Here is a 25,284-nt window from a genome sequence, read left to right as displayed (position 1 = left end):
TTATAACCTAGTTTTGCTTAGGCGACACTTCTTTCATTTCTTTTATGTGTGCTTATTATTCATCTCCGAGACATGCATGATTAGATAGACGTCTTCTCGGAGATATTGATTCCCATTTCATATGACTTTTGCCCAAAACTCTTCAAAATCATTAAGTAAATGGCATAAGAGACCAGGTGCTTGCACTTGGGCGGACGAGGTGCTCTTTGGACCTTCCGAATTCGTAACCAGGCACGAACCTTCTTTTATATCTCTGGTTATCCGTTGCAACAGAGCATAGTATGGGATCCTTGGCCCACTTCCTTGGATGGCGACTCTTCTTTGTTTAAGGTACGCCTCGAATCTGGGCTAGTCCCCGAATCGAGAGGTATCTCACCCTTTATCGCCACTCATGCTGTGAGGGGCACTTCTTTCGAGAGTTCCTTGGTAGAGCTCTCCATTCACGTGGATGATCCTGAGACTGTTAGCGCGTGGGGGCACGTCCCTCACCGCGACTCTCTCGGATTGGGGTCCACAGTCACTGAATCTAAACAAACCCCCGCTATAATTTGACCGCAAATGAAATGTCAGAACGAATTCCGTTTATCGAATCAAACGACACTATCACCCCGCCATAATAAAGACCGGACGTGTTTGAATTCACCATCCGGAAGAAAATAAAAAGATCCGAACCGAAACGTAGGAGGCGACGCACTAAACGTGCGTTTCAGTTCGCATCGATGTTCCAGAACCGAAAGATTGTTCGAAAAAAGTGGTAGATAGCCGAAAAAAGTGACAGGGGTGCAACACGAGGACTTCCCAGGAGGTCACCCATCCTAGTACTACTCTCGCCCAAGCACGCTTAACTTCGGAGTTCTGATGGGATCCAGTGCATTTGTGCTGGTATGATCGCACCCAGCATGCCTCTCCATTGTCAAAGTAATAAAGAGTTTCCACTCGCATTGTCGTACGAAGTCCGTTTAAATGAAAGTGCGAAAAAATCCTGCTAGATGACACCGGATGGACGATCCGAGCATGTCGGGAAGCCGGATGACCGCCAGGGCTGTCATCGCGCGATGAATCTTCCCGAGTACCCCCGAATCAATATAAGAATCGCCACGATCTGACGGGCGGATCAAAAGTTATCGTCGGAACGATATTTGTGCACCAAGGGTAGCTCACGGCCAGTAAACACCTTCCGACCGGATTCATGACTCGCATCCACTAGTACACTCATCCGCTATAGCCTGTACGTCACTGAATCTAAACAAACCCCCGCTATAATTTGACCGCAAATGAAATGTCAGAACGAATTCCGTTTATCGAATCAAACGACACTATCACCCCGCCATAATAAAGACCGGACGTGTTTGAATTCACCATCCGGAAGAAAATAAAAAGATCCGAACCGAAACGTAGGAGGCGACGCACTAAACGTGCGTTTCAGTTCGCATCGATGTTCCAGAACCGAAAGATTGTTCGAAAAAAGTGGTAGATAGCCGAAAAAAGTGACAGGGGTGCAACACGAGGACTTCCCAGGAGGTCACCCATCCTAGTACTACTCTCGCCCAAGCACGCTTAACTTCGGAGTTCTGATGGGATCCAGTGCATTTGTGCTGGTATGATCGCACCCAGCATGCCTCTCCATTGTCAAAGTAATAAAGAGTTTCCACTCGCATTGTCGTACGAAGTCCGTTTAAATGAAAGTGCGAAAAAATCCTGCTAGATGACACCGGATGGACGATCCGAGCATGTCGGGAAGCCGGATGACCGCCAGGGCTGTCATTGCGCGATGAATCTTCCCGAGTACCCCCGAATCAATATAAGAATCGCCACGATCTGACGGGCGGATCAAAAGTTATCGTCGGAACGATATTTGTGCACCAAGGGTAGCTCACGGCCAGTAAACACCTTCCGACCGGATTCATGACTCGCATCCACTAGTACACTCATCCGCTATAGCCTGTACGTCACTGAATCTAAACAAACCCCCGCTATAATTTGACCGCAAATGAAATGTCAGAACGAATTCCGTTTATCGAATCAAACGACACTATCACCCCGCCATAATAAAGACCGGACGTGTTTGAATTCACCATCCGGAAGAAAATAAAAAGATCCGAACCGAAACGTAGGAGGCGACGCACTAAACGTGCGTTTCAGTTCGCATCGATGTTCCAGAACCGAAAGATTGTTCGAAAAAAGTGGTAGATAGCCGAAAAAAGTGACAGGGGTGCAACACGAGGACTTCCCAGGAGGTCACCCATCCTAGTACTACTCTCGCCCAAGCACGCTTAACTTCGGAGTTCTGATGGGATCCAGTGCATTTGTGCTGGTATGATCGCACCCAGCATGCCTCTCCATTGTCAAAGTAATAAAGAGTTTCCACTCGTATTGTCGTACGAAGTCCGTTTAAATGAAAGTGCGAAAAAATCCTGCTAGATGACACCGGATGGACGATCCGAGCATGTCGGGAAGCCGGATGGCCGCCAGGGCTGTTATCGCGCGATGAATCTTCCCGAGTACCCCCGAATCAATATAAGAATCGCCACGATCTGACGGGCGGATCAAAAGTTATCGTCGGAACGATATTTGTGCACCAAGGGTAGCTCACGGCCAGTAAACACCTTCCGACCGGATTCATGACTCGCATCCACTAGTACACTCATCCGCTATAGCCTGTACGTCACTGAATCTAAACAAACCCCCGCTATAATTTGACCGCAAATGAAATGTCAGAACGAATTCCGTTTATCGAATCAAACGACACTATCACCCCGCCATAATAAAGACCGGACGTCTTTGAATTCACCATCCGGAAGAAAATAAAAAGATCCGAACCGAAACGTAGGAGGCGACGCACTAAACGTGCGTTTCAGTTCGCATCGATGTTCCAGAACCGAAAGATTGTTCGAAAAAAGTGGTAGATAGCCGAAAAAAGTGACAGGGGTGCAACACGAGGACTTCCCAGGAGGTCACCCATCCTAGTACTACTCTCGCCCAAGCACGCTTAACTTCGGAGTTCTGATGGGATCCAGTGCATTTGTGCTGGTATGATCGCACCCAGCATGCCTCTCCATTGTCAAAGTAATAAAGAGTTTCCACTCGCATTGTCGTACGAAGTCCGTTTAAATGAAAGTGCGAAAAAATCCTGCTAGATGACACCGGATGGACGATCCGAGCATGTCGGGAAGCCGGATGACCGCCAGGGCTGTCATCGCGCGATGAATCTTCCCGAGTACCCCCGAATCAATATAAGAATCGCCACGATCTGACGGGCGGATCAAAAGTTATCGTCGGAACGATATTTGTGCACCAAGGGTAGCTCACGGCCAGTAAACACCTTCCGACCGGATTCATGACTCGCATCCACTAGTACACTCATCCGCTATAGCCTGTACGTCACTGAATCTAAACAAACCCCCGCTATAATTTGACCGCAAATGAAATGTCAGAACGAATTCCGTTTATCGAATCAAACGACACTATCACCCCGCCATAATAAAGACCGGACGTGTTTGAATTCACCATCCGGAAGAAAATAAAAAGATCCGAACCGAAACGTAGGAGGCGACGCACTAAACGTGCGTTTCAGTTCGCATCGATGTTCCAGAACCGAAAGATTGTTCGAAAAAAGTGGTAGATAGCCGAAAAAAGTGACAGGGGTGCAACACGAGGACTTCCCAGGAGGTCACCCATCCTAGTACTACTCTCGCCCAAGCACGCTTAACTTCGGAGTTCTGATGGGATCCAGTGCATTTGTGCTGGTATGATCGCACCCAGCATGCCTCTCCATTGTCAAAGTAATAAAGAGTTTCCACTCGCATTGTCGTACGAAGTCCGTTTAAATGAAAGTGCGAAAAAATCCTGCTAGATGACACCGGATGGACGATCCGAGCATGTCGGGAAGCCGGATGACCGCCAGGGCTGTTATCGCGCGATGAATCTTCCCGAGTACCCCCGAATCAATATAAGAATCGCCACGATCTGACGGGCGGATCAAAAGTTATCGTCGGAACGATATTTGTGCACCAAGGGTAGCTCACGGCCAGTAAACACCTTCCGACCGGATTCATGACTCGCATCCACTAGTACACTCATCCGCTATAGCCTGTACGTCACTGAATCTAAACAAACCCCCGCTATAATTTGACCGCAAATGAAATGTCAGAACGAATTCCGTTTATCGAATCAAACGACACTATCACCCCGCCATAATAAAGACCGGACGTGTTTGAATTCACCATCCGGAAGAAAATAAAAAGATCCGAACCGAAACGTAGGAGGCGACGCACTAAACGTGCGTTTCAGTTCGCATCGATGTTCCAGAACCGAAAGATTGTTCGAAAAAAGTGGTAGATAGCCGAAAAAAGTGACAGGGGTGCAACACGAGGACTTCCCAGGAGGTCACCCATCCTAGTACTACTCTCGCCCAAGCACGCTTAACTTCGGAGTTCTGATGGGATCCAGTGCATTTGTGCTGGTATGATCGCACCCAGCATGCCTCTCCATTGTCAAAGTAATAAAGAGTTTCCACTCGCATTGTCGTACGAAGTCCGTTTAAATGAAAGTGCGAAAAAATCCTGCTAGATGACACCGGATGGACGATCCGAGCATGTCGGGAAGCCGGATGACCGCCAGGGCTGTTATCGCGCGATGAATCTTCCCGAGTACCCCCGAATCAATATAAGAATCGCCACGATCTGACGGGCGGATCAAAAGTTATCGTCGGAACGATATTTGTGCACCAAGGGTAGCTCACGGCCAGTAAACACCTTCCGACCGGATTCATGACTCGCATCCACTAGTACACTCATCCGCTATAGCCTGTACGTCACTGAATCTAAACAAACCCCCGCTATAATTTGACCGCAAATGAAATGTCAGAACGAATTCCGTTTATCGAATCAAACGACACTATCACCCCGCCATAATAAAGACCGGACGTGTTTGAATTCACCATCCGGAAGAAAATAAAAAGATCCGAACCGAAACGTAGGAGGCGACGCACTAAACGTGCGTTTCAGTTCGCATCGATGTTCCAGAACCGAAAGATTGTTCGAAAAAAGTGGTAGATAGCCGAAAAAAGTGACAGGGGTGCAACACGAGGACTTCCCAGGAGGTCACCCATCCTAGTACTACTCTCGCCCAAGCACGCTTAACTTCGGAGTTCTGATGGGATCTAGTGCATTTGTGCTAGTATGATCGCACCCAGCATGCCTCTCCATTGTCAAAGTAATAAAGAGTTTCCACTCGCATTGTCGTACGAAGTCCGTTTAAATGAAAGTGCGAAAAAATCCTGCTAGATGACACCGGATGGACGATCCGAGCATGTCGGGAAGCCGGATGACCGCCAGGGCTGTTATCGCGCGATGAATCTTCCCGAGTACCCCCGAATCAATATAAGAATCGCCACGATCTGACGGGCGGATCAAAAGTTATCGTCGGAACGATATTTGTGCACCAAGGGTAGCTCACGGCCAGTAAACACCTTCCGACCGGATTCATGACTCGCATCCACTAGTACACTCATCCGCTATAGCCTGTACGTCACTGAATCTAAACAAACCCCCGCTATAATTTGACCGCAAATGAAATGTCAGAACGAATTCCGTTTATCGAATCAAACGACACTATCACCCCGCCATAATAAAGACCGGACGTCTTTGAATTCACCATCCGGAAGAAAATAAAAAGATCCGAACCGAAACGTAGGAGGCGACGCACTAAACGTGCGTTTCAGTTCGCATCGATGTTCCAGAACCGAAAGATTGTTCGAAAAAAGTGGTAGATAGCCGAAAAAAGTGACAGGGGTGCAACACGAGGACTTCCCAGGAGGTCACCCATCCTAGTACTACTCTCGCCCAAGCACGCTTAACTTCGGAGTTCTGATGGGATCCAGTGCATTTGTGCTGGTATGATCGCACCCAGCATGCCTCTCCATTGTCAAAGTAATAAAGAGTTTCCACTCGCATTGTCGTACGAAGTCCGTTTAAATGAAAGTGCGAAAAAATCCTGCTAGATGACATCGGATGGACGATCCGAGCATGTCGGGAAGCGGGATGACCGCCAGGGCTGTTATCGCGCGATGAATCTTCCCGAGTACCCCCGAATCAATATAAGAATCGCCACGATCTGACGGGCGGATCAAAAGTTATCGTCGGAACGATATTTGTGCACCACGGGTAGCTCACGGCCAGTAAACACCTTCCGACCGGATTCATGACTCGCATCCACTAGTACACTCATCCGCTATAGCCTGTACGTCACTGAATCTAAACAAACCCCCGCTATAATTTGACCGCAAATGAAATGTCAGAACGAATTCCGTTTATCGAATCAAACGACACTATCACCCCGCCATAATAAAGACCGGACGTCTTTGAATTCACCATCCGGAAGAAAATAAAAAGATCCGAACCGAAACGTATGAGGCGACGCACTAAACGTGCGTTTCAGTTCGCATCGATGTTCCAGAACCGAAAGATTGTTCGAAAAAAGTGGTAGATAGCCGAAAAAAGTGACAGGGGTGCAACACGAGGACTTCCCAGGAGGTCACCCATCCTAGTACTACTCTCGCCCAAGCACGCTTAACTTCGGAGTTCTGATGGGATCCAGTGCATTTGTGCTGGTATGATCGCACCCAGCATGCCTCTCCATTGTCAAAGTAATAAAGAGTTTCCACTCGCATTTTCGTACGAAGTCCGTTTAAATGAAAGTGCGAAAAAATCCTGCTAGATGACACCGGATGGACGATCCGAGCATGTCGGAAAGCCGGATGACCGCCATGGCTGTCATCGCGCGATGAATCTTCCCGAGTACCCCCGAATCAATATAAGAATCGCCACGATCTGACGGGCGGATCAAAAGTTATCGTCGGAACGATATTTGTGCACCAAGGGTAGCTCACGGCCAGTAAACACCTTCCGACCGGATTCATGACTCGCATCCACTAGTACACTCATCCGCTATAGCCTGTACGTCACTGAATCTGAACAAACCCCCGCTATAATTTAACCGCAAATGAAATGTCAGAACGAATTCCGTTTATCGAATCGAACGACACTATCACCCCGCCATAATAAAGACCGGACGTCTTTGAATTCACCATCCGGAAGAAAATAAAAAGATCCGAACCGAAACGTAAGAGGCGACGCACTAAACGTGCGTTTCAGTTCGCATCGATGTTCCAGAACCGAAAGATTGTTCGAAAAAAGTGGTAGATAGCCAAAAAAAGTGACAGGGGTGCAACACGAGGACTTCCCAGGAGGTCACCCATCCTAGTACTACTCTCGCCCAAGCACGCTTAACTTCGGAGTTCTGATGGGATCCAGTGCATTTGTGCTGGTATGATCGCACCCAGCATGCCTCTCCATTGTCAAAGTAATAAAGAGTTTCCACTCGCATTGTCGTACGAAGTCCGTTTAAATGAAAGTGCGAAAAAATCCTGCTAGATGACACCGGATGGACGATCCGAGCATGTCGGAAAGCCGGATGACCGCCAGGGCTGTCATCGCGCGATGAATCTTCCCGAGTACCCCCGAATCAATATAAGAATCGCCACGATCTGACGGGCGGATCAAAAGTTATCGTCGGAACGATATTTGTGCACCAAGGGTAGCTCACGGCCAGTAAACACCTTCCGACCGGATTCATGACTCGCATCCACTAGTACACTCATCCGCTATAGCCTGTACGTCACTGAATCTAAACAAACCCCCGCTATAATTAGACCGCAAATGAAATGTCAGAACGAATTCCGTTTATCGAATCAAACGACACTACTACCCCGCCATAATAAAGACCGGACGTATTTGAATTCACCATCCGGAAGAAAATAAAAAGATCCGAACCGAAACGTAGGAGGCGTCGCACTAAACGTGAGTTTCAGTTCGCATCGATGTTCCAGAACCGAAAGATTGTTCGAAAAAAGTGGTAGATAGCCGAAAAAAGTGACAGGGGTGCAACACGAGGACTTCCCAGGAGGTCACCCATCCTAGTACTACTCTCGCCCAAGCACGCTTAACTTCGGAGTTCTGATGGGATCCAGTGCATTTGTGCTGGTATGATCGCACCCAGCATGCCTCTCCATTGCCAAAGTAATTAAGAGTTTCCACTCGCATTGTCGTACGAAGTCCGTTTAAATGAAAGTGCGAAAAAATCCTGCTAGATGACACCGGATGGACGATCCGAGCATGTCGGGAAGCCGGATGACCGCCAGGGCTGTCATCGCGCGATGGATCTTCCCGAGTACCCCCGAATCAATATAAGAATCGCGACGATCTGACGGGCGGATCAAAAGTTATCGTCGGAACGATATTTGTGCACCAAGGGTAGCTCACGGCCAGTAAACACCTTCCGACCGGATTCATGACTCGCATCCACTAGTACACTCATCCGCTATAGCCTGTACGTCACTGAATCTAAACAAACCCCCGCTATAATTTGACCGCAAATGAAATGTCAGAACGAATTCCGTTTATCGAATCAAACGACACTATCACCCCGCCATAATAAAGACCGGACGTCTTTGAATTCACCATCCGGAAGAAAATAAAAAGATCCGAACCGAAACGTAGGAGGCGACGCACTAAACGTGCGTTTCAGTTCGCATCGATGTTCCAGAACCGAAAGATTGTTCGAAAAAAGTGGTAGATAGCCGAAAAAAGTGACAGGGGTGCAACACGAGGACTTCCCAGGAGGTCACCCATCCTAGAACTACTCTCGCCCAAGCACGCTTAACTTCGGAGTTCTGATGGGATCCAGTGCATTTGTGCTGGTATGATCGCACCCAGCATGCCTCTCCATTGTCAAAGTAATAAAGAGTTTCCACTCGCATTGTCGTACGAAGTCCGTTTAAATGAAAGTGCGAAAAAATCCTGCTAGATGACATCGGATGGACGATCCGAGCATGTCGGGAAGCTGGATGACCGCCAGGGCTGTGATCGCGCGATGAATCTTCCCGAGTACCCCCGAATCAATATAAGAATCGCCACGATCTGACGGGCGGATCAAAAGTTATCGTCGGAACGATATTTGTGCACCACGGGTAGCTCACGGCCAGTAAACACCTTCCGACCGGATTCATGACTCGCATCCACTAGTACACTCATCCGCTATAGCCTGTACGTCACTGAATCTAAACAAACCCCCGCTATAATTTGACCGCAAATGAAATGTCAGAACGAATTCCGTTTATCGAATCAAACGACACTATCACCCCGCCATAATAAAGACCGGACGTCTTTGAATTCACCATCCGGAAGAAAATAAAAAGATCCGAACCGAAACGTATGAGGCGACGCACTAAACGTGCGTTTCAGTTCGCATCGATGTTCCAGAACCGAAAGATTGTTCGAAAAAAGTGGTAGATAGCCGAAAAAAGTGACAGGGGGGCAACACGAGGACTTCCCAGGAGGTCACCCATCCTAGTACTACTCTCGCCCAAGCACGCTTAACTTCGGTGTTCTGATGGGATCCAGTGCATTTGTGCTGGTATGATCGCACCCAGCATGCCTCTCCATTGTCAAAGTAATAAAGAGTTTCCACTCGCATTTTCGTACGAAGTCCGTTTAAATGAAAGTGCGAAAAAATCCTGCTAGATGACACCGGATGGACGATCCGAGCATGTCGGAAAGCCGGATGACCGCCAGGGCTGTCATCGCGCGATGAATCTTCCCGAGTACCCCCGAATCAATATAAGAATCGCCACGATCTGACGGGCGGATCAAAAGTTATCGTCGGAACGATATTTGTGCACCAAGGGTAGCTCACGGCCAGTAAACACCTTCCGACCGGATTCATGACTCGCATCCACTAGTACACTCATCCGCTATAGCCTGTACGTCACTGAATCTAAACAAACCCCCGCTATAATTTGACCGCAAATGAAATGTCAGAACGAATTCCGTTTATCGAATCAAACGACACTATCACCCCGCCATAATAAAGACCGGACGTCTTTGAATTCACCATCCGGAAGAAAATAAAAAGATCCGAACCGAAACGTATGAGGCGACGCACTAAACGTGCGTTTCAGTTCGCATCGATGTTCCAGAACCGAAAGATTGTTCGAAAAAAGTGGTAGATAGCCGAAAAAAGTGACAGGGGGGCAACACGAGGACTTCCCAGGAGGTCACCCATCCTAGTACTACTCTCGCCCAAGCACGCTTAACTTCGGTGTTCTGATGGGATCCAGTGCATTTGTGCTGGTATGATCGCACCCAGCATGCCTCTCCATTGTCAAAGTAATAAAGAGTTTCCACTCGCATTTTCGTACGAAGTCCGTTTAAATGAAAGTGCGAAAAAATCCTGCTAGATGACACCGGATGGACGATCCGAGCATGTCGGAAAGCCGGATGACCGCCAGGGCTGTCATCGCGCGATGAATCTTCCCGAGTACCCCCGAATCAATATAAGAATCGCCACGATCTGACGGGCGGATCAAAAGTTATCGTCGGAACGATATTTGTGCACCAAGGGTAGCTCACGGCCAGTAAACACCTTCCGACCGGATTCATGACTCGCATCCACTAGTACACTCATCCGCTATAGCCTGTACGTCACTGAATCTGAACAAACCCCCGCTATAATTTAACCGCAAATGAAATGTCAGAACGAATTCCGTTTATCGAATCAAACGACACTATCACCCCGCCATAATAAAGACCGGACGTCTTTGAATTCACCATCCGGAAGAAAATAAAAAGATCCGAACCGAAACGTAAGAGGCGACGCACTAAACGTGCGTTTCAGTTCGCATCGATGTTCCAGAACCGAAAGATTGTTCGAAAAAAGTGGTAGATAGCCGAAAAAAGTGACAGGGGTGCAACACGAGGACTTCCCAGGAGGTCACCCATCCTAGTACTACTCTCGCCCAAGCACGCTTAACTTCGGAGTTCTGATGGGATCCAGTGCATTTGTGCTGGTATGATCGCACCCAGCATGCCTCTCCATTGTCAAAGTAATAAAGAGTTTCCACTCGCATTTTCGTACGAAGTCCGTTTAAATGAAAGTGCGAAAAAATCCTGCTAGATGACACCGGATGGACGATCCGAGCATGTCGGAAAGCCGGATGACTGCCAGGGCTGTCATCGCGCGATGAATCTTCCCGAGTACCCCCGAATCAATATAAGAATCGCCACGATCTGACGGGCGGATCAAAAGTTATCGTCGGAACGATATTTGTGCACCAAGGGTAGCTCACGGCCAGTAAACACCTTCCGACCGGATTCATGACTCGCATCCACTAGTACACTCATCCGCTATAGCTTGTACGTCACTGAATCTGAACAAACCCCCGCTATAATTTAACCGCAAATGAAATGTCAGAACGAATTCCGTTTATCGAATCGAACGACACTATCACCCCGCCATAATAAAGACCGGACGTCTTTGAATTCACCATCCGGAAGAAAATAAAAAGATCCGAACCGAAACGTAAGAGGCGACGCACTAAACGTGCGTTTCAGTTCGCATCGATGTTCCAGAACCGAAAGATTGTTCGAAAAAAGTGGTAGATAGCCGAAAAAAGTGACAGGGGTGCAACACGAGGACTTCCCAGGAGGTCACCCATCCTAGTACTACTCTCGCCCAAGCACGCTTCACTTCGGAGTTCTGATGGGATCCAGTGCATTTGTGCTGGTATGATCGCACCCAGCATGCCTCTCCATTGCCAAAGTAAAAAAGAGTTTCCACTCGCATTGTCGTACGAAGTCCGTTTAAATGAAAGTGCGAAAAAACCGTGCTAGATGACATCGGATGGACGATCCGAGCATGTCGGGAAGCCGGATGACCGCCAGGGCTGTCATCGCGCGATGAATCTTCCCGAGTACCCCCGAATCAATATAAGAATCGCCACGATCTGACGGGCGGATCAAAAGTTATCGTCGGAACGATATTTGTGCACCAAGGTTAGCTCACGGCCAGTAAACACCTTCCGACCGGATTCATGACTCGCATCTACTGGTACACTCATCCGCTATAGCCTGTACGTCACTGAATCTAAACAAACCCCCGCTATAATTTGACCGCAAATGAAATGTCAGAACGAATTCCGTTTATCGAATCAAACGACACTATCACCCCGCCATAATAAAGACCGGACGTATTTGAATTCACCATCCGGAAGAAAATAAAAAGATCCGAACCGAAACGTAGGAGGCGTCGCACTAAACGTGCGTTTCAGTTCGCATCGATGTTCCAGAACCGAAAGATTGTTCGAAAAAAGTGGTAGATAGCCGAAAAAAGTGACAGGGGTGCAACACGAGGACTTCCGAGGAGGTCACCCATCCTAGTACTACTCTCGCCCAAGCACGCTTAACTTCGGAGTTCTGATGGAATCCAGTGCATTTGTGCTGTTATGATCGCACCCAGCATGCCTCTCCATTGTCAAAGTAATAAAGAGTTTCCACTCGCATTGTCGCACGAAGTCCGTTTAAATGAAAGTGCAAAAAAATCCGGCTAGATAACATCGGATGGACGATCCGAGCATGTCGGGAAGCTGGATGACCGCCAGGGCTGTTATCGCGCGATGAATCTTCCCGAGTAGCCACGAATCAATATAAGAATCGCCACGATCTGACGGGCGGATCAAAAGTTATCGTCGGAACGATATTTGTGCACCAAGGGTAAGTCACGGCCAGTAAACACCTTCCGACCGGATTCATGACTCGCATCCACTAGTACACTCATCCGCTATAGCCTGTACGTCACTGAATCTAAACAAACCCCCGCTATAATTTGACCGCAAATGAAATGTCAGAACGAATTCCGTTTATCGAATCAAACGACACTATCACCCCGCCATAATAAAGACCGGATGTGTTTGAATTCACCATCCGGAAGAAAATAAAAAGATCCGAACCGAAACGTAGGAGGCGACGCACTAAACGTGCGTTTCAGTTCGCATCGATGTTCCAGAACCGAAAGATTGTTCGAAAAAAGTGGTAGATAGCCGAAAAAAGTGACAGGGGTGTAACACGAGGACTTCCCAGGAGGTCACCCATCCTAGTACTACTCTCGCCCAAGCACGCTTAACTTCGGAGTTCTGATGGGATCCAGTGCATTTGTGCTGGTATGATCGCACCCAGCATGCCTCTCCATTGTTAAAGTAATAAAGAGTTTCCACTCGCATTGTCGTACGAAGTCCGTTTAAATGAAAGTGCGAAAAAATCCTGCTAGATGACATCGGATGGACGATCCGAGCATGTCGGGAAGCCGGATGACCGCCAGGGCTGTCATTGCGCGATTAAAATCTTCCCGAGTACCCCCGAATCAATATAAGAATCGCCACGATCTGACGGGCGGATCAAAAGTTATCGTCGGAACGATATTTGTGCACCAAGGGTAGCTCACGGCCAGTAAACACCTTCTGACCGGATTCATGACTCGCATCCACTAGTACACTCATCCGCTATAGCCTGTACGTCACTGAATCTAAACAAACCCCCGCTATAATTAGACCGCAAATGAAATGTCAGAACGAATTCCGTTTATCGAATCAAACGACACTACTACCCCGCCATAATAAAGACCGGACGTATTTGAATTCACCATCCGGAAGAAAATAAAAAGATCCGAACCGAAACGTAGGAGGCGTCGCACTAAACGTGAGTTTCAGTTCGCATCGATGTTCCAGAACCGAAAGATTGTTCGAAAAAAGTGGTAGATAGCCGAAAAAAGTGACAGGGGTGCAACACGAGGACTTCCCAGGAGGTCACCCATCCTAGTACTACTCTCGCCCAAGCACGCTTAACTTCGGAGTTCTGATGGGATCCAGTGCATTTGTGCTGGTATGATCGCACCCAGCATGCCTCTCCATTGTCAAAGTAATAAAGAGTTTCCACTCGCATTGTCGTACGAAGTCCGTTTAAATGAAAGTGCGAAAAAATCCTGCTAGATGACACCGGATGGACGATCCGAGCATGTCGGAAAGCCGGATGACCGCCATGGCTGTCATCGCGCGATGAATCTTCCCGAGTACCCCCGAATCAATATAAGAATCGCCACGATCTGACGGGCGGATCAAAAGTTATCGTCGGAACGATATTTGTGCACCAAGGGTAGCTCACGGCCAGTAAACACCTTCCGACCGGATTCATGACTCGCATCCACTAGTACACTCATCCGCTATAGCCTGTACGTCACTGAATCTAAACAAACCCCAGCTATAATTTGACCGCAAATGAAATGTCAGAACGAATTCCGTTTATCGAATCAAACGACACTATCACCCCGCCATAATAAAGACCGGACGTGTTTGAATTCACCATCCGGAAGAAAATAAAAAGATCCGAACCGAAACGTAGGAGGCGACGCACTAAACGTGCGTTTCAGTTCGCATCGATGTTCCAGAACCGAAAGATTGTTCGAAAAAAGTGGTAGATAGCCGAAAAAAGTGACAGGGGTGCAACACGAGGACTTCCCAGGAGGTCACCCATCCTAGTACTACTCTCGCCCAAGCACGCTTAACTTCGGAGTTCTGATGGGATCCAGTGCATTTGTGCTGGTATGATCGCACCCAGCATGCCTCTCCATTGCCAAAGTAATAAAGAGTTTCCACTCGCATTGTCGTACGAAGTCCGTTTAAATGAAAGTGCGAAAAAACCCTGCTAGATGACATCGGATGGACGATCCGAGCATGTCGGGAAGCCGGATGACCGCCAGGGCTGTCATCGCGCGATGAATCTTCCCGAGTACCCCCGAATCAATATAAGAATCGCCACGATCTGACGGGCGGATCAAAAGTTATCGTCGGAACGATATTTGTGCACCAAGGTTAGCTCACGGCCAGTAAACACCTTCCGACCGGATTCATGACTCGCATCTACTGGTACACTCATCCGCTATAGCCTGTACGTCACTGAATCTAAACAAACCCCCGCTATAATTTGACCGCAAATGAAATGTCAGAACGAATTCCGTTTATCGAATCAAACGACAGTATCACCCCGCCATAATAAAGACCGGACGTATTTGAATTCACCATCCGGAAGAAAATAAAAAGATCCGAACCGAAACGTAGGAGGCGTCGCACTAAACGTGCGTTTCAGTTCGCATCGATGTTCCAGAACCGAAAGATTGTTCGAAAAAAGTGGTAGATAGCCGAAAAAAGTGACAGGGGTGCAACACGAGGACTTCCGAGGAGGTCACCCATCCTAGTACTACTCTCGCCCAAGCACGCTTAACTTCGGAGTTCTGATGGGATCCAGTGCATTTGTGCTGTTATGATCGCACCCAGCATGCCTCTCCATTGTCAAAGTAATAAAGAGTTTCCACTCGCATTGTCGCACGAAGTCCGTTTAAATGAAATTGCAAAAAAATCCGGCTAGATAACATCGGATGGACGATCCGAGCATGTCGGGAAGCTGGATGATCGCCAGGGCTGTTATCGCGCGATGAATCTTCCCGAGTAGCCACGAATCAATATAAGAATCGCCACGATCTGACGGGCGGATCAAAAGTTATCGTCGGAACGATATTTGTGCACCAAGGGTAGCTCACGGCCAGTAAACACCTTCCGACCGGATTCATGACTCGCATCCACTAGTACACTCATCCGCTATAGCCTGTACGTCACTGAATCTAAACAAACCCCCGATATAATTTGACCGCAAATGAAATGTAAGAACGAATTCCGTTTATCGAATCAAACGACACTATCACCCCGCCATAATAAAGACCGGACGTCTTTGAATTCACCATCCGGAAGAAAATAAAAAGATCCGAACCGAAACGTAGGAGGCGACGCACTAAACGTGCGTTTCAGTTCGCATCGATGTTCCAGAACCGAAAGATTGTTCGAAAAAAGTGGTAGATAGCCGAAAAAAGTGACAGGGGTGTAACACGAGGACTTCCCAGGAGGTCACCCATCCTAGTACTACTCTCGCCCAAGCACGCTTAACTTCGGAGTTCTGATGGGATCCAGTGCATTTGTGCTGGTATGATCGCACTCAGCATGCCTCTCCATTGTTAAAGTAATAAAGAGTTTCCACTCGCATTGTCGTACGAAGTCCGTTTAAATGAAAGTGCGAAAAAATCCTGCTAGATGACATCGGATGGACGATCCGAGCATGTCGGGAAGCCGGATGACCGCCAGGGCTGTCATTACGCGATTAAAATCTTCCCGAGTACCCCCCGAATCAATATAAGAATCGCCACGATCTGACGGGCGGATCAAAAGTTATCGTCGGAACGATATTTGTGCACCAAGGGTAGCTCACGGCCAGTAAACACCTTCTGACCGGATTCATGACTCGCATCCACTAGTACACTCATCCGCTATAGCCTGTACGTCACTGAATCTAAACAAACCCCCGCTATAATTAGACCGCAAATGAAATGTCAGAACGAATTCCGTTTATCGAATCAAACGACACTACTACCCCGCCATAATAAAGACCGGACGTATTTGAATTCACCATCCGGAAGAAAATAAAAAGATCCGAACCGAAACGTAGGAGGCGTCGCACTAAACGTGAGTTTCAGTTCGCATCGATGTTCCAGAACCGAAAGATTGTTCGAAAAAAGTGGTAGATAGCCGAAAAAAGTGACAGGGGTGCAACACGAGGACTCCCCAGGAGGTCACCCATCCTAGTACTACTCTCGCCCAAGCACGCTTAACTTCGGAGTTCTGATGGGATCCAGTGCATTTGTGCTGGTATGATCGCACCCAGCATGCCTCTCCATTGTCAAAGTAATAAAGAGTTTCCACTCGCATTGTCGTACGAAGTCCGTTTAAATGAAAGTGCGAAAAAATCCTGCTAGATAACATCGGATGGACGATCCGAGCATGTCGGGAAGCTGGATGACCGCCAGGGCTGTTATCGCGCGTTGAATCTTCCCGAGTACCCCCGAATCAATATAAGAATCGCCACGATCTGACGGGCGGATCAAAAGTTATCGTCGGAACGATATTTGTGCACCACGGGTAGCTCACGGCCAGTAAACACCTTCAGACCGGATTCATGACTCGCATCCACTAGTACACTCATCCGCTATAGCCTGTACGTCACTGAATCTAAACAAACCCCCGCTATAATTTGACCGCAAATGAAATGTCAGAACGAATTCCGTTTATCGAATCAAACGACACTATCACCCCGCCATAATAAAGACCGGACGTCTTTGAATTCACCATCCGGAAGAAAATAAAAAGATCCGAACCGAAACGTATGAGGCGACGCACTAAACGTGCGTTTCAGTTCGCATCGATGTTCCAGAACCGAAAGATTGTTCGAAAAAAGTGGTAGATAGCCGAAAAAAGTGACAGGGGTGCAACACGAGGACTTCCCAGGAGGTCACCCATCCTAGTACTACTCTCGCCCAAGCACGCTTAACTTCGGAGTTCTGATGGGATCCAGTGCATTTGTGCTGGTATGATCGCACCCAGCATGCCTCTCCATTGTCAAAGTAATAAAGAGTTTCCACTCGCATTGTCGTACGAAGTCCGTTTAAATGAAAGTGCGAAAAAATCCTGCTAGATGACACCGGATGGACGATCCGAGCATGTCGGGAAGCCGGATGACCGCCAGGGCTGTCATCGCGCGATGAATCTTCCCGAGTACCCCCGAATCAATATAAGAATCGCCACGATCTGACGGGCGGATCAAAAGTTATCGTCGGAACGATATTTGTGCACCAAGGTTAGCTCACGGCCAGTAAACACCTTCCGACCGGATTCATGACTCGCATCTACTGGTACACTCATCCGCTATAGCCTGTACGTCACTGAATCTAAACAAACCCCCGCTATAATTTGACCGCAAATGAAATGTCAGAACGAATTCCGTTTATCGAATCAAACGACAGTATCACCCCGCCATAATAAAGACCGGACGTATTTGAATTCACCATCCGGAAGAAAATAAAAAGATCCGAACCGAAACGTAGGAGGCGTCGCACTAAACGTGCGTTTCAGTTCGCATCGATGTTCCAGAACCGAAAGATTGTTCGAAAAAAGTGGTAGATAGCCGAAAAAAGTGACAGGGGTGCAACACGAGGACTTCCGAGGAGGTCACCCATCCTAGTACTACTCTCGCCCAAGCACGCTTAACTTCGGAGTTCTGATGGGATCCAGTGCATTTGTGCTGTTATGATCGCACCCAGCATGCCTCTCCATTGTCAAAGTAATAAAGAGTTTCCACTCGCATTGTCGCACGAAGTCCGTTTAAATGAAAGTGCAAAAAAATCCGGCTAGATAACATCGGATGGACGATCCGAGCATGTCGGGAAGCTGGATGATCGCCAGGGCTGTTATCGCGCGATGAATCTTCCCGAGTAGCCACGAATCAATATAAGAATCGCCACGATCTGACGGGCGGATCAAAAGTTATCGTCGGAACGATATTTGTGCACCAAGGGTAGCTCACGGCCAGTAAACACCTTCCGACCGGATTCATGACTCGCATCCACTAGTACACTCATCCGCTATAGCCTGTACGTCACTGAATCTAAACAAACCCCCGATATAATTTGACCGCAAATGAAATGTAAGAACGAATTCCGTTTATCGAATCAAACGACACTATCACCCCGCCATAATAAAGACCGGACGTCTTTGAATTCACCATCCGGAAGAAAATAAAAAGATCCGAACCGAAACGTAGGAGGCGACGCACTAAACGTGCGTTTCAGTTCGCATCGATGTTCCAGAACCGAAAGATTGTTCGAAAAAAGTGGTAGATAGCCGAAAAAAGTGACAGGGGTGTAACACGAGGACTTCCCAGGAGGTCACCCATCCTAGTACTACTCTCGCCCAAGCACGCTTAACTTCGGAGTTCTGATGGGATCCAGTGCATTTGTGCTGGTATGATCGCACCCAGCATGCCTCTCCATTGTTAAAGTAATAAAGAGTTTCCACTCGCATTGTCGTACGAAGTCCGTTTAAATGAAAGTGCGAAAAAATCCTGCTAGATGACATCGGATGGACGATCCGAGCATGTCGGGAAGCCGGATGACCGCCAGGGCTGTCATTGCGCGATTAAAATCTTCCCGAGTACCCCCGAATCAATATAAGAATCGCCACGATCTGACGGGCGGATCAAAAGTTATCGTCGGAACGATATTTGTGCACCAAGGGTAGCTCACGGCCAGTAAACACCTTCTGACCGGATTCATGACTCGCATCCACTAGTACACTCATCCGCTATAGCCTGTACGTCACTGAATCTAAACAAACCCCCGCTATAATTAGACCGCAAATGAAATGTCAGAACGAATTCCGTTTATCGAATCAAACGACACTACTACCCCGCCATAATAAAGACCGGACGTATTTGAATTCACCATCCGGAAGAAAATAAAAAGATCCGAACCGAAACGTAGGAGGCGTCGCACTAAACGTGAGTTTCAGTTCGCATCGATGTTCCAGAACCGAAAGATTGTTCGAAAAAAGTGGTAGATAGCCGAAAAAAGTGACAGGGGTGCAACACGAGGACTTCCCAGGAGGTCACCCATCCTAGTACTACTCTCGCCCAAGCACGCTTAACTTCGGAGTTCTGATGGGATCCAGTGCATTTGTGCTGGTATGATCGCACCCAGCATGCCTCTCCATTGTCAAAGTAATAAAGAGTTTCCACTCGCATTGTCGTACGAAGTCCGTTTAAATGAAAGTGCGAAAAAATCCTGCTAGATGACATCGGATGGACGATCCGAGCATGTCGGGAAGCTGGATGACCGCCAGGGCTGTTATCGCGCGTTGAATCTTCCCGAGTACCCCCGAATCAATATAAGAATCGCCACGATCTGACGGGCGGATCAAAAGTTATCGTCGGAACGATATTTGTGCACCACGGGTAGCTCACGGCCAGTAAACACCTTCAGACCGGATTCATGACTCGCATCCACTAGTACACTCATCCGCTATAGCCTGTACGTCACTGAATCTAAACAAACCCCCGCTATAATTTGACCGCAAATGAAATGTCAGAACGAATTCCGTTTATCGAATCAAACGACACTATCACCCCGCCATAATAAAGACCGGACGTCTTTGAATTCACCATCCGGAAGAAAATAAAAAGATCCGAACCGAAACGTATGAGGCGACGCACTAAACGTGCGTTTCAGTTCGCATCGATGTTCCAGAACCGAAAGATTGTTCGAAAAAAGTGGTAGATAGCCGAAAAAAGTGACAGGGGTGCAACACGAGGACTTCCCAGGAGGTCACCCATCCTAGTACTACTCTCGCCCAAGCACGCTTAACTTCGGAGTTCTGATGGGATCCAGTGCATTTGTGCTGGTATGATCGCACCCAGCATGCCTCTCCATTGTCAAAGTAATAAAGAGTTTCCACTCGCATTTTCGTACGAAGTCCGTTTAAATGAAAGTGCGAAAAAATCCTGCTAGATGACACCGGATGGACGATCCGAGCATGTCGGAAAGCCGGATGACCGCCATGGCTGTCATCGCGCGATGAATCTTCCCGACTACCCCCGAATCAATATAAGAATCGCCACGATCTGACGGGCGGATCAAAAGTTATCGTCGGAACGATATTTGTGCACCAAGGGTAGCTCACGGCCAGTAAACACCTTCCGACCGGATTCATGACTCGCATCCACTAGTACACTCATCCGCTATAGCCTGTACGTCACTGAATCTGAACAAACCCCCGCTATAATTTGACCGCAAATGAAATGTCAGAACGAATTCCGTTTATCGAATCAAACGACACTATCACCCCGCCATAATAAAGACCGGACGTCTTTGAATTCACCATCCGGAAGAAAATAAAAAGATCCGAACCGAAACGTAGGAGGCGACGCACTAAACGTGCGTTTCAGTTCGCATCGATGTTCCAGAACCGAAAGATTGTTCGAAAAAAGTGGTAGATAGCCGAAAAAAGTGACAGCGGTGCAACACGAGGACTTCCCAGGAGGTCACCCATCCTAGTACTACTCTCGCCCAAGCACGCTTAACTTCGGAGTTCTGATGGGATCCAGTGCATTTGTGCTGGTATGATCGCACCCAGCATGCCTCTCCATTGTCAAAGTAATAAAGAGTTTCCACTCGCATTGTCGTACGAAGTCCGTTTAAATGAAAGTGCGAAAAAATCCTGCTAGATGACACCGGATGGACGATCCGAGCATGTCGGAAAGCCGGATGACCGCCAGGGCTGTCATCGCGCGATGAATCTTCCCAAGTAACCCCGAATCAATATAAGAATCGCCACGATCTGACGGGCGGATCAAAAGTTATCGTCGGAACGATATTTGTGCACCAAGGGTAGCTCACGGCCAGTAAACACCTTCCGACCGGATTCATGACTCGCATCCACTAGTACACTCATCCGCTATAGCCTGTACGTCACTGAATCTAAACAAACCCCCGCTATAATTTGACCGCAAATGAAATGTCAGAACAAATTCCGTTTATCGAATCAAACGACACTATCACCCCGCCATAATAAAGACCAGACGTCTTTGAATTCACCATCCGGAAGAAAATAAAAAGATCCGAACCGAAACGTAGGAGGCGACGCACTAAACGTGCGTTTCAGTTCGCATCGATGTTCCAGAACCGAAAGATTGTTCGCAAAAAGTGGTAGATAGCCGAAAAAAGTGACAGGGGTGCAACACGAGGACTTCCCAGGAGGTCACCCATCCTAGTACTACTCTCGCCCAAGCACGCTTAACTTCGGAGTTCTGATGGGATCCAGTGCATTTGTGCTGGTATGATCGCACCCAGCATGCCTCTCCATTGCCAAAGTAATAAAGAGTTTCCACTCGCATTGTCGTACGAAGTCCGTTTAAATGAAAGTGCGAAAAAACCCTGCTAGATGACATCGGATGGACGATCCGAGCATGTCGGGAAGCCGGATGACCGCCAAGGCTGTCATCGCGCGATGAATCTTCCCGAGTAACCCCGAATCAATATAAGAATCGCCACGATCTGACGGGCGGATCAAAAGTTATCGTCGGAACGATATTTGTGCACCAAGGTTAGCTCACGGCCAGTAAACACCTTCCGACCGGATTCATGACTCGCATCTACTAGTACACTCATCCGCTATAGCCTGTACGTCACTGAATCTAAACAAACCCCCGCTATAATTTGACCGCAAATGAAATGTCAGAACGAATTCCGTTTATCGAATCAAACGACACTATCACCCCGCCATAATAAAGACCGGACGTATTTGAATTCACCATCCGGAAGAAAATAAAAAGATCCGAACCGAAACGTAGGAGGCGACGCACTAAACGTGCGTTTCAGTTCGCATCGATGTTCCAGAACCGAAAGATTGTTCGAAAAAAGTGGTAGATAGCCGAAAAAAGTGACAGGGGTGCAACACGAGGACTTTCCCAGGAGGTCACCCATCCTAGTACTACTCTCGCCCAAGCACGCTTAACTTCGGAGTTCTGATGGGATCCAGTGCATTTGTGCTGGTATGATCGCACCCAGCATGCCTCTCCATTGTCAAAGTAATAAAGAGTTTCCACTCGCATTGTCGTACGAAGTCCGTTTAAATGAAAGTGCGAAAAAATCCTGCTAGATGACACCGGATGGACGATCCGAGCATGTCGGAAAGCCGGATGACTGCCACGGCTGTCATCGCGCGATGAATCTTCCCGAGTACCCCCGAATCAATATAAGAATCGCCACGATCTGACGGGCGGATCAAAAGTTATCGTCGGAACGATATTTGTGCACCAAGGGTAGCTCACGGCCAGTAAACACCTTCCGACCGGATTCATGACTCGCATCCACTAGTACACTCATCCGCTATAGCCTGTACGTCACTGAATCTAAACAAACCCCCGCTATAATTTGACCGCAAATGAAATGTCAGAACGAATTCCGTTTATCGAATCAAACGACACTATCACCCCGCCATAATAAAGACCGGACGTCTTTGAATTCACCATCCGGAAGAAAATAAAAAGATCCGAACCGAAACGTAGGAGGCGACGCACTAAACGTGCGTTTCAGTTCGCATCGATGTTCCAGAACCGAAAGATTGTTCGAAAAAAGTGGTAGATAGCCGAAAAAAGTGACAGGGGTGTAACACGAGGATTTCCCAGGAGGTCACCCATCCTAGTACTACTCTCGCCCAAGCACGCTTAACTTCGGAGTTCTGATGGGATCCAGTGCATTTGTGCTGGTATGATCGCACCCAGCATGCCTCTCCATTGTTAAAGTAATAAAGAGTTTCCACTCGCATTGTCGTACGAAGTCCGTTTAAATGAAAGTGCGAAAAAATCCTGCTAGATGACATCGGATGGACGATCCGAGCATGTCGGGAAGCCGGATGACCGCCAGGGCTGTCATTGCGCGATTAAAATCTTCCCGAGTACCCCCGAATCAATATAAGAATCGCCACGATCTGACGGGCGGATCAAAAGTTATCGTCGGAACGATATTTGTGCACCAAGGGTAGCTCACGGCCAGTAAATACCTTCCGACCGGATTCATGACTCGCATCCACTAGTACACTCATCCGCTATAGCCTGTACGTCACTGAATCTAAACAAACCCCCGCTATAATTAGACCGCAAATGAAATGTCAGAACGAATTCCGTTTATCGAATCAAACGACACTACTACCCCGCCATAATAAAGACCGGACGTATTTGAATTCACCATCCGGAAGAAAATAAAAAGATCCGAACCGAAACGTAGGAGGCGTCGCACTAAACGTGAGTTTCAGTTCCCATCGATGTTCCAGAACCGAAAGATTGTTCGAAAAAAGTGGTAGATAGCCGAAAAAAGTGACAGGGGTGCAACACGAGGACTTCCCAGGAGGTCACCCATCCTAGTACTACTCTCGCCCAAGCACGCTTAACTTCGGAGTTCTGATGGGATCCAGTGCATTTGTGCTGGTATGATCGCACCCAGCATGCCTCTCCATTGTCAAAGTAATAAAGAGTTTCCACTCGCATTGTCGTACGAAGTCCGTTTAAATGAAAGTGCGAAAAAATCCTGCTAGATGACATCGGATGGACGATCCGAGCATGTCGGGAAGCCGGATGACCGCCAGGGCTGTCATTGCGCGATTAAAATCTTCCCGAGTACCCCCGAATCAATATAAGAATCGCCACGATCTGACGGGCGGATCAAAAGTTATCGTCGGAACGATATTTGTGCACCAAGGGTAGCTCACGGCCAGTAAACACCTTCCGACCGGATTCATGACTCGCATCCACTAGTACACTCATCCGCTATAGCCTGTACGTCACTGAATCTAAACAAACCCCCGCTATAATTAGACCGCAAATGAAATGTCAGAACGAATTCCGTTTATCGAATCAAACGACACTACTACCCCGCCATAATAAAGACCGGACGTATTTGAATTCACCATCCGGAGGAAAATAAAAAGATCCGAACCGAAACGTAGGAGGCGTCGCACTAAACGTGAGTTTCAGTTCCCATCGATGTTCCAGAACCGAAAGATTGTTCGAAAAAAGTGGTAGATAGCCGAAAAAAGTGACAGGGGTGCAACACGAGGACTTCCCAGGAGGTCACCCATCCTAGTACTATTCTCGCCCAAGCACGCTTAACTTCGGAGTTCTGATGGGATCCAGTGCATTTGTGCTGGTATGATCGCACCCAGCATGCCTCTCCATTGTCAAAGTAATAAAGAGTTTCCACTCGCATTGTCGTACGAAGTCCGTTTAAATGAAAGTGCGAAAAAATCCTGCTAGATGACATCGGATGGACGATCCGAGCATGTCGGGAAGCTGGATGACCGCCAGGGCTGTTATCGCGCGATGAATCTTCCCGAGTACCCCCGAATCAATATAAGAATCGCCACGATCTGACGGGCGGATCAAAAGTTATCGTCGGAACGATATTTGTGCACCACGGGTAGCTCACGGCCAGTAAACACCTTCCGACCGGATTCATGACTCGCATCCACTAGTACACTCATCCGCTATAGCCTGTACGTCACTGAATCTAAACAAACCCCCGCTATAATTTGACCGCAAATGAAATGTCAGAACGAATTCCGTTTATCGAATCAAACGACACTATCACCTCGCCATAATAAAGACCGGACGTCTTTGAATTCACCATCCGGAAGAAAATAAAAAGATCCGAACCGAAACGTATGAGGCGACGCACTAAACGTGCGTTTCAGTTCGCATCGATGTTCCAGAACCGAAAGATTGTTCGAAAAAAGTGGTAGATAGCCGAAAAAAGTGACAGGGGTGCAACACGAGGACTTCCCAAGAGGTCACCCATCCTAGTACTACTCTCGCCCAAGCACGCTTAACTTCGGAGTTCTGATGGGATCCAGTGCATTTGTGCTGGTATGATCGCACCCAGCATGCCTCTCCATTGTCAAAGTAATAAAGA

At 47.9% G+C, this 25,284-nt stretch overlaps 35 non-coding genes across 35 annotated transcripts; all 35 read right to left on the bottom strand.

The window, feature by feature from the left end:
* Positions 1 to 777: 777 nt before the first annotated feature.
* Positions 778 to 896, bottom strand: LOC143872654 (5S ribosomal RNA). The gene has a single exon (XR_013247393.1). It is a non-coding gene; the product is annotated as a 5S ribosomal RNA (ribosomal RNA).
* A 597-nt stretch (positions 897 to 1,493) lies between these two features.
* Positions 1,494 to 1,612, bottom strand: LOC143872642 (5S ribosomal RNA). The gene has a single exon (XR_013247382.1). It is a non-coding gene; the product is annotated as a 5S ribosomal RNA (ribosomal RNA).
* A 597-nt stretch (positions 1,613 to 2,209) lies between these two features.
* LOC143872630 (5S ribosomal RNA) lies at positions 2,210 to 2,328 on the bottom strand. Its single transcript, XR_013247370.1, has one exon. It is a non-coding gene; the product is annotated as a 5S ribosomal RNA (ribosomal RNA).
* Positions 2,329 to 2,925: 597 nt separating this feature from the next.
* LOC143872618 (5S ribosomal RNA) lies at positions 2,926 to 3,044 on the bottom strand. The gene has a single exon (XR_013247359.1). It is a non-coding gene; the product is annotated as a 5S ribosomal RNA (ribosomal RNA).
* Positions 3,045 to 3,641: 597 nt separating this feature from the next.
* LOC143872606 (5S ribosomal RNA) lies at positions 3,642 to 3,760 on the bottom strand. Its single transcript, XR_013247348.1, has one exon. It is a non-coding gene; the product is annotated as a 5S ribosomal RNA (ribosomal RNA).
* Positions 3,761 to 4,357: 597 nt separating this feature from the next.
* LOC143872595 (5S ribosomal RNA) lies at positions 4,358 to 4,476 on the bottom strand. Its single transcript, XR_013247337.1, has one exon. It is a non-coding gene; the product is annotated as a 5S ribosomal RNA (ribosomal RNA).
* Positions 4,477 to 5,073: 597 nt separating this feature from the next.
* Positions 5,074 to 5,192, bottom strand: LOC143874267 (5S ribosomal RNA). The gene has a single exon (XR_013248953.1). It is a non-coding gene; the product is annotated as a 5S ribosomal RNA (ribosomal RNA).
* Positions 5,193 to 5,789: 597 nt separating this feature from the next.
* On the bottom strand, positions 5,790 to 5,908 carry LOC143872584 (5S ribosomal RNA). The gene has a single exon (XR_013247326.1). It is a non-coding gene; the product is annotated as a 5S ribosomal RNA (ribosomal RNA).
* A 597-nt stretch (positions 5,909 to 6,505) lies between these two features.
* Positions 6,506 to 6,624, bottom strand: LOC143872573 (5S ribosomal RNA). Its single transcript, XR_013247315.1, has one exon. It is a non-coding gene; the product is annotated as a 5S ribosomal RNA (ribosomal RNA).
* A 597-nt stretch (positions 6,625 to 7,221) lies between these two features.
* On the bottom strand, positions 7,222 to 7,340 carry LOC143872561 (5S ribosomal RNA). Its single transcript, XR_013247303.1, has one exon. It is a non-coding gene; the product is annotated as a 5S ribosomal RNA (ribosomal RNA).
* A 597-nt stretch (positions 7,341 to 7,937) lies between these two features.
* Positions 7,938 to 8,056, bottom strand: LOC143872550 (5S ribosomal RNA). The gene has a single exon (XR_013247292.1). It is a non-coding gene; the product is annotated as a 5S ribosomal RNA (ribosomal RNA).
* A 597-nt stretch (positions 8,057 to 8,653) lies between these two features.
* Positions 8,654 to 8,772, bottom strand: LOC143873973 (5S ribosomal RNA). The gene has a single exon (XR_013248665.1). It is a non-coding gene; the product is annotated as a 5S ribosomal RNA (ribosomal RNA).
* A 597-nt stretch (positions 8,773 to 9,369) lies between these two features.
* On the bottom strand, positions 9,370 to 9,488 carry LOC143874762 (5S ribosomal RNA). The gene has a single exon (XR_013249432.1). It is a non-coding gene; the product is annotated as a 5S ribosomal RNA (ribosomal RNA).
* A 597-nt stretch (positions 9,489 to 10,085) lies between these two features.
* On the bottom strand, positions 10,086 to 10,204 carry LOC143874761 (5S ribosomal RNA). The gene has a single exon (XR_013249431.1). It is a non-coding gene; the product is annotated as a 5S ribosomal RNA (ribosomal RNA).
* A 597-nt stretch (positions 10,205 to 10,801) lies between these two features.
* LOC143872539 (5S ribosomal RNA) lies at positions 10,802 to 10,920 on the bottom strand. Its single transcript, XR_013247281.1, has one exon. It is a non-coding gene; the product is annotated as a 5S ribosomal RNA (ribosomal RNA).
* Positions 10,921 to 11,517: 597 nt separating this feature from the next.
* Positions 11,518 to 11,636, bottom strand: LOC143873230 (5S ribosomal RNA). Its single transcript, XR_013247950.1, has one exon. It is a non-coding gene; the product is annotated as a 5S ribosomal RNA (ribosomal RNA).
* Positions 11,637 to 12,233: 597 nt separating this feature from the next.
* On the bottom strand, positions 12,234 to 12,352 carry LOC143874993 (5S ribosomal RNA). Its single transcript, XR_013249661.1, has one exon. It is a non-coding gene; the product is annotated as a 5S ribosomal RNA (ribosomal RNA).
* A 597-nt stretch (positions 12,353 to 12,949) lies between these two features.
* LOC143873752 (5S ribosomal RNA) lies at positions 12,950 to 13,068 on the bottom strand. The gene has a single exon (XR_013248452.1). It is a non-coding gene; the product is annotated as a 5S ribosomal RNA (ribosomal RNA).
* Positions 13,069 to 13,667: 599 nt separating this feature from the next.
* On the bottom strand, positions 13,668 to 13,786 carry LOC143872527 (5S ribosomal RNA). The gene has a single exon (XR_013247270.1). It is a non-coding gene; the product is annotated as a 5S ribosomal RNA (ribosomal RNA).
* Positions 13,787 to 14,383: 597 nt separating this feature from the next.
* On the bottom strand, positions 14,384 to 14,502 carry LOC143872515 (5S ribosomal RNA). The gene has a single exon (XR_013247259.1). It is a non-coding gene; the product is annotated as a 5S ribosomal RNA (ribosomal RNA).
* A 597-nt stretch (positions 14,503 to 15,099) lies between these two features.
* LOC143874752 (5S ribosomal RNA) lies at positions 15,100 to 15,218 on the bottom strand. The gene has a single exon (XR_013249423.1). It is a non-coding gene; the product is annotated as a 5S ribosomal RNA (ribosomal RNA).
* Positions 15,219 to 15,815: 597 nt separating this feature from the next.
* On the bottom strand, positions 15,816 to 15,934 carry LOC143874511 (5S ribosomal RNA). The gene has a single exon (XR_013249189.1). It is a non-coding gene; the product is annotated as a 5S ribosomal RNA (ribosomal RNA).
* A 600-nt stretch (positions 15,935 to 16,534) lies between these two features.
* Positions 16,535 to 16,653, bottom strand: LOC143873989 (5S ribosomal RNA). The gene has a single exon (XR_013248681.1). It is a non-coding gene; the product is annotated as a 5S ribosomal RNA (ribosomal RNA).
* A 597-nt stretch (positions 16,654 to 17,250) lies between these two features.
* LOC143872503 (5S ribosomal RNA) lies at positions 17,251 to 17,369 on the bottom strand. The gene has a single exon (XR_013247247.1). It is a non-coding gene; the product is annotated as a 5S ribosomal RNA (ribosomal RNA).
* Positions 17,370 to 17,966: 597 nt separating this feature from the next.
* On the bottom strand, positions 17,967 to 18,085 carry LOC143874751 (5S ribosomal RNA). Its single transcript, XR_013249422.1, has one exon. It is a non-coding gene; the product is annotated as a 5S ribosomal RNA (ribosomal RNA).
* A 597-nt stretch (positions 18,086 to 18,682) lies between these two features.
* On the bottom strand, positions 18,683 to 18,801 carry LOC143873751 (5S ribosomal RNA). Its single transcript, XR_013248451.1, has one exon. It is a non-coding gene; the product is annotated as a 5S ribosomal RNA (ribosomal RNA).
* A 599-nt stretch (positions 18,802 to 19,400) lies between these two features.
* Positions 19,401 to 19,519, bottom strand: LOC143872491 (5S ribosomal RNA). The gene has a single exon (XR_013247236.1). It is a non-coding gene; the product is annotated as a 5S ribosomal RNA (ribosomal RNA).
* Positions 19,520 to 20,116: 597 nt separating this feature from the next.
* On the bottom strand, positions 20,117 to 20,235 carry LOC143872479 (5S ribosomal RNA). The gene has a single exon (XR_013247225.1). It is a non-coding gene; the product is annotated as a 5S ribosomal RNA (ribosomal RNA).
* Positions 20,236 to 20,832: 597 nt separating this feature from the next.
* On the bottom strand, positions 20,833 to 20,951 carry LOC143873757 (5S ribosomal RNA). Its single transcript, XR_013248457.1, has one exon. It is a non-coding gene; the product is annotated as a 5S ribosomal RNA (ribosomal RNA).
* Positions 20,952 to 21,548: 597 nt separating this feature from the next.
* Positions 21,549 to 21,667, bottom strand: LOC143872467 (5S ribosomal RNA). The gene has a single exon (XR_013247214.1). It is a non-coding gene; the product is annotated as a 5S ribosomal RNA (ribosomal RNA).
* Positions 21,668 to 22,264: 597 nt separating this feature from the next.
* LOC143873810 (5S ribosomal RNA) lies at positions 22,265 to 22,384 on the bottom strand. Its single transcript, XR_013248508.1, has one exon. It is a non-coding gene; the product is annotated as a 5S ribosomal RNA (ribosomal RNA).
* Positions 22,385 to 22,981: 597 nt separating this feature from the next.
* LOC143873972 (5S ribosomal RNA) lies at positions 22,982 to 23,100 on the bottom strand. The gene has a single exon (XR_013248664.1). It is a non-coding gene; the product is annotated as a 5S ribosomal RNA (ribosomal RNA).
* A 599-nt stretch (positions 23,101 to 23,699) lies between these two features.
* LOC143872456 (5S ribosomal RNA) lies at positions 23,700 to 23,818 on the bottom strand. Its single transcript, XR_013247203.1, has one exon. It is a non-coding gene; the product is annotated as a 5S ribosomal RNA (ribosomal RNA).
* A 599-nt stretch (positions 23,819 to 24,417) lies between these two features.
* LOC143873116 (5S ribosomal RNA) lies at positions 24,418 to 24,536 on the bottom strand. The gene has a single exon (XR_013247837.1). It is a non-coding gene; the product is annotated as a 5S ribosomal RNA (ribosomal RNA).
* Positions 24,537 to 25,133: 597 nt separating this feature from the next.
* LOC143872996 (5S ribosomal RNA) lies at positions 25,134 to 25,252 on the bottom strand. Its single transcript, XR_013247719.1, has one exon. It is a non-coding gene; the product is annotated as a 5S ribosomal RNA (ribosomal RNA).
* Between the last annotated feature and the right edge of the window lie 32 nt (positions 25,253 to 25,284).

The sequence above is a fragment of the Tasmannia lanceolata genome, unplaced genomic scaffold (assembly GCF_043159265.1).
Source record: "Tasmannia lanceolata isolate RefF3 unplaced genomic scaffold, GAP_Taslan_0.1 ptg000003l, whole genome shotgun sequence".
Classification (NCBI taxonomy): Eukaryota; Viridiplantae; Streptophyta; class Magnoliopsida; order Canellales; family Winteraceae; genus Tasmannia; species Tasmannia lanceolata.
The sequence above is the reverse complement of the archived record's forward strand: the minus strand, read 5'-3'. Positions and strand labels throughout refer to the sequence as shown.